Raw genomic sequence first — 8,722 nt, forward strand, 5'->3', positions numbered from 1 at the left:
GTCACGGCCTCCCACACATGTCACCAGCCCCCTCGGGCGACAGTGACCAAGACCCCCAGCTCTCATGACCCCCCTGAGTGAGAGGGAGCCACCGCGGGGGCTGGACACTGGACCTGGGGCCATGCAGGTGTCTTTGGGATGGTGGTGACCCCTGCTCCACCAGCGGGTGCCATGGAGCCTGCCCCCCACTGAGCTAGCTCTCACCAGAGAGAACCTTCCAGAGCTGACCCGGTCTCTCCCCGACCGAGGGACAGGGACGCTGCTTTATTTCGTCACATTCATTGCTCATCTGTCCACAGCCCGGGACACTTGGGTACATGGAGGCACCATCAGCAGCACCCCTTCCCCAAAGAGACTGAGGTTCAGAGTGGGGCAGTGACTGGCACACAGCTTCACCACCCAGGGTTCACCAGCAGGTCCCTCCACTTACAGCCCCTCCCAAGCACGCCCCACACTGACCCACCTGCCATGCAGACCGCCAGGACACTGTGGGGAACCAAACGCAACCCACAGGGTCCCTGGAAGCGCCATGGGAGGCTCCTCTTCCTTTCAAGGGCCCCACCGCAAACTGCGGTGACGCTTCCGTCAGGGCGGTGCCCGAGACCCTTTCCAGGAGAGGGCACCACGGGGCTCCCAGCCCCAACTCTGCACATGGTCACCTCCACACCTCTCCCCTCCTCCCCACACCCTCACCTCCACAAACAGGTATGTGTGACTACGCGAGCCCCCCCCCAAGCGTCCCCCCCACTCCTGGAGGCACAGCTGCCCCGTCTGCCTCCCGCAACTGCTCAAGACGCAAGTCCCATCACGAGCCATCCCCGTCTCTGCCCACCTGAACCCAGCTGCTCCTGGACTGGAGGACACCAGCACCCGCACCCCCAGCACGCCCACTGGATTCCAGTTCTTCGGGCGACCCACGCTCCTTCCTGCCCCAGAGCCGGTGCACGGCTGTCCACTGCACACGCTAGCCCTTCCTCATGCTCCAGATCTCAGTCCCAGCACCATTTCCTCGGGCTCTCGCGGAACCTCACTCCCTTGCACTTTAGACTGGGGCGGGGGCGTCTTTCAGTCGTTCTGGTTTCTTTAGGTGGGGCCACAGCCTGGCACGCAGCGGACATATGACAGATACTGCAAACTAAATACACAATGAATAAGCAAGCTCATTTCTCAGACTGGGCCCAGGAGCCTGGAATAAACCGACTCACTGTTGACAGACTCAAGCCTTCTTTGCTATCACTCTGTCGCCCCTCTGAGGACTTCCCTGTTCAGATTCGGAGAGAAACATAACTGCAGGGGCGCCTGGGTGGCTCAGTGGGTTAAGGGTCCGACTCTTGGTTTCAGCTCAGGTCACGATCTCAGGGTCGCAGGAGGGAGCCTCACGTTGGGCTCCGCGCTCAGCAGGGCGTCTGCTTGAGAGGCTGTCTCCCTCTGCCCCTCCTGTTCACGCTCTCTAAAATAAATAAATAAATCTAAAAAACCCCAAAAGGTTACTGCAATATGTTAGCTTCAGAGCATGAACAGTCCTTCGCTGGCTCAGAGCCGGCGCCTACGCAAAGTCCCGCACACAGCTGTCCAGCTTCTGCGTCCCACAGCCCAGGCTCTCGCGCGAGACGTGCTCTCCAAACCAGCAGAGCCCCAGGCTGCAGGAACGGGGAGCAAACATTCTGCATGTGGTGTGAGAGAGGCACTCCGACTCCGCTGAGCTTCCAGTGTGCATTCTCGAGAGGCCGCCACGGCGGGAGGGCCGCTCAGTCCTCTCTGTGGGGCCCGTCCTGGCCGGTGCATCCCACCACACTCTCAGGCCCATGGCGCTGTCGGAAGCAATGCGGTGCAGAACGCCGTGACAGCAAACCAAAATTTCTGCGCCCACAGGTGACGGCGCCGGTGAGAGGACCGGGGGGGAGGGCAGATCCGTCTGCAGGTACGGATCTATTCCAAGGCACGTCTATTCCAGCGAGGACAGACTGGTGTCCCCTATATGGCAGGAGGACCTGGACCGACCGAGCTGTCACAGGCGGCTGAGGGCAAACCCGGGGGTCCGGCAGACAGGGCACTCAGTTACCGAGCCCTGCGTGGCACACCACTCCAAGGCTTAGGCACCTGAATTATTTGGAGCATTTTCTTTGCTCACAAATCTGCAGGTTGGGCAGGAGGTCGTGGAAGGCACGGCTCGTCTCTGTCCTGTTCAGCATCAGCTGGGAAGGCTTGAAGGGGCTAGGCGTGCAGGCGGCACACGGATGCCCTCCGTGAGCGGTCATGGGCCCAAACATCCCCACTCTGGAGCCATTCACAGAGGACCAGCCGCACTCTCCCCAGAAACGCTTGTACCAACCTTCCACGTGGTACGAAGAGCTGTTTAACATTTGGAAAATGTGCGGGACTCAGGGAACCCACACTTTCCAAACGCCCAACACACGGTTACGAACTATGCATGAGCGCGGTATCCATTCAGAGACTAAAGGATTTTAATGTAAGGGTCAGAAAATCTTAGGGTTTCAGATTCCACTTTACAATTAACCTTCGGAAAGTTAGTACCTGTTTTTGTGTGTGTGTGTGTGTGTGTTTTTTTTTTTTAACAGAACTACAATCAATAATCCTGAAATTTGTACGGAACCACTGAAGACCTCGAAATAGCCAAAGTGATCTCAAGAAAGAAAACTGGACATGTATCGCAAGCCCAGATTTCAAGATCTGCTACAAGTCAGAACAGTACAGTCCCGGCACAAAAGCAGACACACACACATCAATGAAACAGAACAGAGCCCAGAAATAAACCCATGATGATACGGTCAATTAATCGACAAAGCAGGAAAGAACATGCAATGGGGAAAAAGACTGTTCAGCACACGGTGCTGAGAAAACTGGCCAGCCACATGCAGAACAATGAAACCGGACCACTTTCAGACACAGAAATAGATTCAAAATGGATTAAAGACCTAAACGTGAGAACTGAAACCACAGAAATCCTAGAGCACAGGCAGTAACCTCTTGGACATCGGCCTCAGCAACATAGTTATAAACAGGTCTCCTCAGGCAGGAGAAAAAAGCAAAAATAAACTACTGAGACTGCAGAATAAAAGCATGTATATGGTGAAGGGAGCCGCCAACAAAATGAAAAGGCAACCTACAAACAGGGGAAGATATTTACAGATGATGTATCAGGAGTTAATATCTAGAACTATCAAGAACGTACACAACTCAACACCAAAAACGCAACCCATTTAAAAAACGGGCATGGGACCTGAATAGACCTTTCTCTAAAGGAGACGTCCAGGTGGCCCACAGACACGTGAAAAGATGCTCACTCATCATCAGGGAACCGCAAATCAAACCTACAAGGAGATCCCACCTCACACTGTCAGAGTGGCCGGAATCAGGAGACAAGGAACGACAGGTGCTGCGAGCATGTGGAGAAAGGGGAGCCCTCGTGCACTGCTGGTGGGAATGCAAACTGGTGCAGACGCTCTGGAAAAGTGTGCAGGGTCCGCAAAAAGTTAAAAATAGAGCTACCCCACGACCCAGCAATTGAGTACACTACTGGGTATTTATCCCCCAAAATGAAAACACTAATTAGAAGATACAGGCACCCTGATGTTTGCAGCAGCACTATAAACAACAGCCAAATTATGAAGCAGCCCAGATGTCCATCGACAGATGAATGGATAAAGAAGATGTGGGACAGGGGCGCCTGGGTGGCGCAGTCGTTGGGCGTCTGCCTTTGGCTCAGGGTGTGATCCCGGCGTTCCGGGATCGAGTCCCGCATCGGGCTCCTCCGCTGGAGCCTGCTTCTTCCTCTCCCACTCCCCTGCTGTGTTCCCTCTCTCGCTGGCTGTCTCTCTGTCACATAAATAAATAAAATCTTAAAAAAAAAAAAAAAAAGAAGAAGATGATGTGGGACAAATATACAATGAATATTCCTCGGTCATCAAAAAGAATGAAATCTTACCATTTGTGGCAAGACGTGGATGGACCTAGAGGGTATTATGCTAAGGGAAATAAGGCAGAGAAAGACAAATACCATATAATTTCACTCGTATGTGGAATCTAAAAATCAAAGCCCATGAGCAAACAGAGTCTTACCTACAGAGAATGAACCGGAGGTTACCAGGAGGGGGCACGGGGGTGCGGTGGAGGGAGACATCGGCCTTAGCAACCGGGGGGTGGGGACTAAGACGTCACAAAATGAGTGAGTCACGAGGGTGGAAAGTACAGCCCAGTGATGACAATCACACTGTGGTGATGTGGTTTGGTGGCAGACAGTGACTTACCGCGGTGAGCACGGAGTCACGTTCAGAACCGTCAGCCCACTACCCGTGCGCCTGGAACCCATAAGACACCTTAACTATACTTCAATAACATAGGTTGTTAAAGAAATTGAAATGGTCAATTAAAGACAAAAACAAAACGACCAGCTGTTTAGCTTTGGTGTGGTCTCAAAGAATACCCCGTTACCTGAGACAACTGTTAAAATACCCCCTTCTCGGGGGAATGAAACATGAGAGACTATGGACTATGAGAAACAAACTGAGGACTTCAGAGGGGAGGGGGGTGGGGGAATGGGATAGACCGGTGATGGGTAGTAAGGAGGGCACGTATTGCATGGTGCACTGGGTGTCATACGCAACTAATGAACCATCGAGCCTTACATCGGAAACCGGGGATGTACTGTATGGTGACTAACATAATATAATAAAAAATTATTTAAAAAAATAATAAAATAAAATAAAATACCCCCTTCTCCATGAGAGACTGATTTTCCTCCCATGCCTCAGCCAAAACAAGGGACCACGAGAGACTGAATGTGAGACAACTGAGAATGAGTCGTCCAGTACTTGCAAAGTGTACAACAGTGCCACTTTTCTCACTAAATTTCCTCTGGGGAGTAATTATTTTAATTAGAAATATGCTGACAGTTACAATGTTTTTTCATTTTATTTATTATTCATTTATTTCAATTTATTTTTTAAAAGTTCTCCATTTAATTCCCAAGTCAGTAAACTTCAACACATATGATCGATGTCAACTAAAGCTTTTTGGAGTCCTGCACGGGAACGGGAGAGCCACTGCTTCTGGGTGAGTAACCACATCTGGGCAGGTCTGGGTCTCAATCTGGGCCCCTGCGTGCCGGGCTTCCTGCTCCACAGGGCTCCAGCTGGGCCTTCATCTGGACGCGACGTTCCCACATGACCGGGACCGCTGCACGCCCGGGACACCCCACCGAGGTGGCACCTCCCGTCTGGCTCGTGACCCCAGACAGGGCCAGCAGAACTGCCCAGCTAAGCCCCACAGGCCCCCAGGCATGAGAGAGAGAACACGGCTACTGTCTGAGGCAGCAACAGCGTTAACTCAGGCTCCTGCCTGCCACTCTTCCTTTGTCGTCACCTGGACGTCACCTGTGTCCCTTGTAACAGTACCGTCGGCTTTCTCTCCTTTCACCGCCACGACAATCTTTAAGCAGCATTTAGCCACTAACAATTATTAATACATCCGGGTCTGGACAGACCACCTTACTCTTTTTTTTTTTTTTTTTAAGACTATTTATTTATTTAACACAGAGAGAGACAGCCAGCGAGAGAGGGAACACAAGCAGGGGGAGTGGGAGAGGAAGAAGCAGGCTCATAGCGGAGGAGCCTGATGTGGGGCTCGATCCCACAACGCTGGGATCGCGCCCTGAGCCGAAGGCAGACGCTTAACCGCTGTGCCACCCAGGCGCCCCCTTACTCCTTACTCTTAACTTTCATTTTCTCAATCAATCCATTCTCCTGGGTACCCTAGATTCCACGACATGTCTTCCTGACCCTCGCCTTCTCCCTCGACGATGCAAGAACCTCCAGGTCGCTGTTGTCATGGGGCTGGAGTTCACCTGGTGCCTGGACGAGACCAGGCCTGTGCAGCTTTGCTCCGCGGTGTGACCCCACCCTGACCTCCGCCGTGTCTTCATCACCTCGCCTGGCCTTCGCTGCTTCATGCAAGTCTGACTTCCTTCACTGAACATGCTGGGGTTCTCTCTCCTGCTGGGGTTGCTGCTGAGCTTTCTGACATATTCTGGCTTTGTCTCGAGTTTGTGTTTCAAGGACGCTGCTGGGCTGAGGTTTTCTGCCATCACCATGAACACCCCACTGGCTCCCGGCTTCCATTGTCTGCACCGATCAGCGTTCATTGGGAAGCTTTCTAAGTCCTCTTTGGGTTTTAAGGACAGAGGTTCAAGGTTCTTCATCAGGCTTGAGGCTCACAGGGCTTCTTCAGTCTTTGGAGCTACTCCTTAGCAGGTCCGCGAAGGTGCCGCCCCGCCACAGCCCCACGCCGCCACGCGCATCATCACGTGGTGTACCCCAGCAGCTCCCCGGGGTCCTTGTTCTCATTTCCCGGCTCTCCCCCCAGGCATGCACATTCTCTCCTGTCTGCCAGTCCACTCCTGTCATCACCTGTGTCCCATCTGTTAAACCCACTCATTGAGTTCCTACTACAGCTATCGGAGGTCCTGGTTCTGGACCTGGTTCTCTTCAGTTCTCTGCTGGAATTCTTAATCACAACTCTTCTCTCTCTGAAAATGCTAAGTATAGTTAAAGTGCCCGAGTCCCTCCCACATCTCAACGACTCTTCTCGGGGCAGGTTCGGGGGGTTCGTTCTGTGGGAGAAGTAAACTCAATCTAGCAGCCTCTACCCCGAGCCTGCTTCTCAAATCTCTTGATTTGTTCTTCATTGTCTCACATAATGAGGTGAACCTTTTATTTATAACATTTATCATAAAAACAATTATGTCTCCTTCACCCATTATCTTAAGTGAAGATGGGGTCCTATGTTCGTGGCAGCCCCGACTTGAATCCCATGCCTCCGCCCAATTGGAGACTGTCAAAAGCACAGGTCAGCCGAGCAGGCCCCTGGGCCCCCGACCTGGACAAACACCAGGGAGGACACAAGCAGCACTGCACACCGGCTCGCATGGCCCGGGCCCGTCCTCCTGCAGATCCGGCCCCCCCAGGGCCTCCAAGCAGAGGTTCATACTCCCGCTCACGCTCTAAGAACCCCCAGTGGGAGGCTGCCTGAATCACCACGGTCTTTCGCACTCAATTCTTTTTCTCTTTAGCCATTACTGAGGGTGTTTTACACATACTGTCTGTGTGTTAACGAGATGCAGGGTGCACACACTGAAGCAGAGCGTGGTGACTGAGGTGGTGTCACTTCCAGAGCTGGGCCAGAATGACCAGTGCCGTCAGGTGGGGTTACAAACGCTCTCAAACAGGAAACCATTAGCTGGAAGGAGGGAAGCAGCAGGACTGTCTTTAAGAAATACTGGCAGCAGCGGGACAATGAACTAATGTGAGGGGGCAGGGAGCGCCAGCAGCCGAAGGCGAGGACACTCCACGGCAGACACAGAACAGGGCCGGGGCTCTGCCACACGGAGCTGAACCACGCACCGGGGGCAGACACTGCGGACACTAGCCACGACCGTGCACAAATGCCCGTGGGCAGAGGGCAGCGACAGAGCTGCACAAGAGGCAGGCAGGAACGGCAAAAAAACAGCAGGGTGGGGAGGCTAAGGGTGCGCAAAGGGCCTCGATTTTAAGCAAGCAATCGCAACACCGGAGAAGCAGCCCAACTAATTAAATAGGACCACCAGGTAATGAGGTGCCGGCACACTGATGCACTGGGCGCTGGGGACGCGGTCACCCCACCAAGCTAGGTCTCCACAGACGTGGCCGTCAGGTTCTTGGGACCGTGCTAAGGCAGGCCGTAAAATCTGCCGTTTACCAGCGGTCTGAAAACAGAGCCCTTTAGGAAGGGATGCACTACCTATCAACAGCCCTGATGTTCGCGGACCGGTTAACCGAACCGCAGCAGGAACGAGGGAGGGAGACGGGCAGCGGAGCACCAGGACAGCTAGTCTCCCGGCACCCTCGTCAGGAACAAGGCTCCTTCCTGCCCTTCCAGTCCTTGCCTTCCATGTGGTTCAATTACTAGTTCAAGGAATAAATTTAAGACTGAAAATTCTAGATTGCAGCACGTGCTATACGCTGATCCTGAGTTGTCAAACACGGCCGGGACTCCCACCACACGGCTTCCTGCAGTAAATACCGGGAAGGGCAGCAAAACCCAGGTTTAAAAAAACGTATCACCGGGCACCTGGGGGATTCAGTCGGTTAAGCGTCCAACTCTTGGTTTCGGCTCAGGTCCTGATCTCAGGGTCCTGAGATCGAGCCCTGCATCGGGCTCCACGCTCAGCTGGGAGTTTGCTTGGGATTCTCTCCCCCTCTGCTTCCCTCTGCTCAACACCAGCTCACACACGCACACTCTCTCTAAAATAAATATTCTACAAAATGTATTAGAACAAAATGTTTTTAAAAAGTTGAGATAACCGCCTATCGTGATGGATGTTAACTAGACTTTGGTGACCGCTGCACAATCAAGACAAATACAGAATCACGTTGTACACATAAAACTAATGTTCGACGTCAACTGTACCTTGATTAAAGAAAGACTTTAACACTGATGGTTACGCTGAACCAGAACAGTCTGTTCAGGACCATCCTGACTACGTCTTATTCCAGCTACTCTTGTTAGTACACGTCCCGCTCTGGAGCCACACCAAGATCACTACTGAATGAAAACATACTCACCACGACTTCATACATTTAACGTCCAAAAGGGATTACTGCCTTTAGTATCACCAGGCAAACCTGTCAAGACTCTTTTCATAATGGGAGGGAAGAGGTTAAGGGCT

This window comes from Ursus maritimus, unplaced genomic scaffold (genome assembly GCF_017311325.1).
Source record: "Ursus maritimus isolate PB19 unplaced genomic scaffold, ASM1731132v1 scaffold_27, whole genome shotgun sequence".
Classification (NCBI taxonomy): domain Eukaryota; kingdom Metazoa; phylum Chordata; class Mammalia; order Carnivora; family Ursidae; genus Ursus; species Ursus maritimus.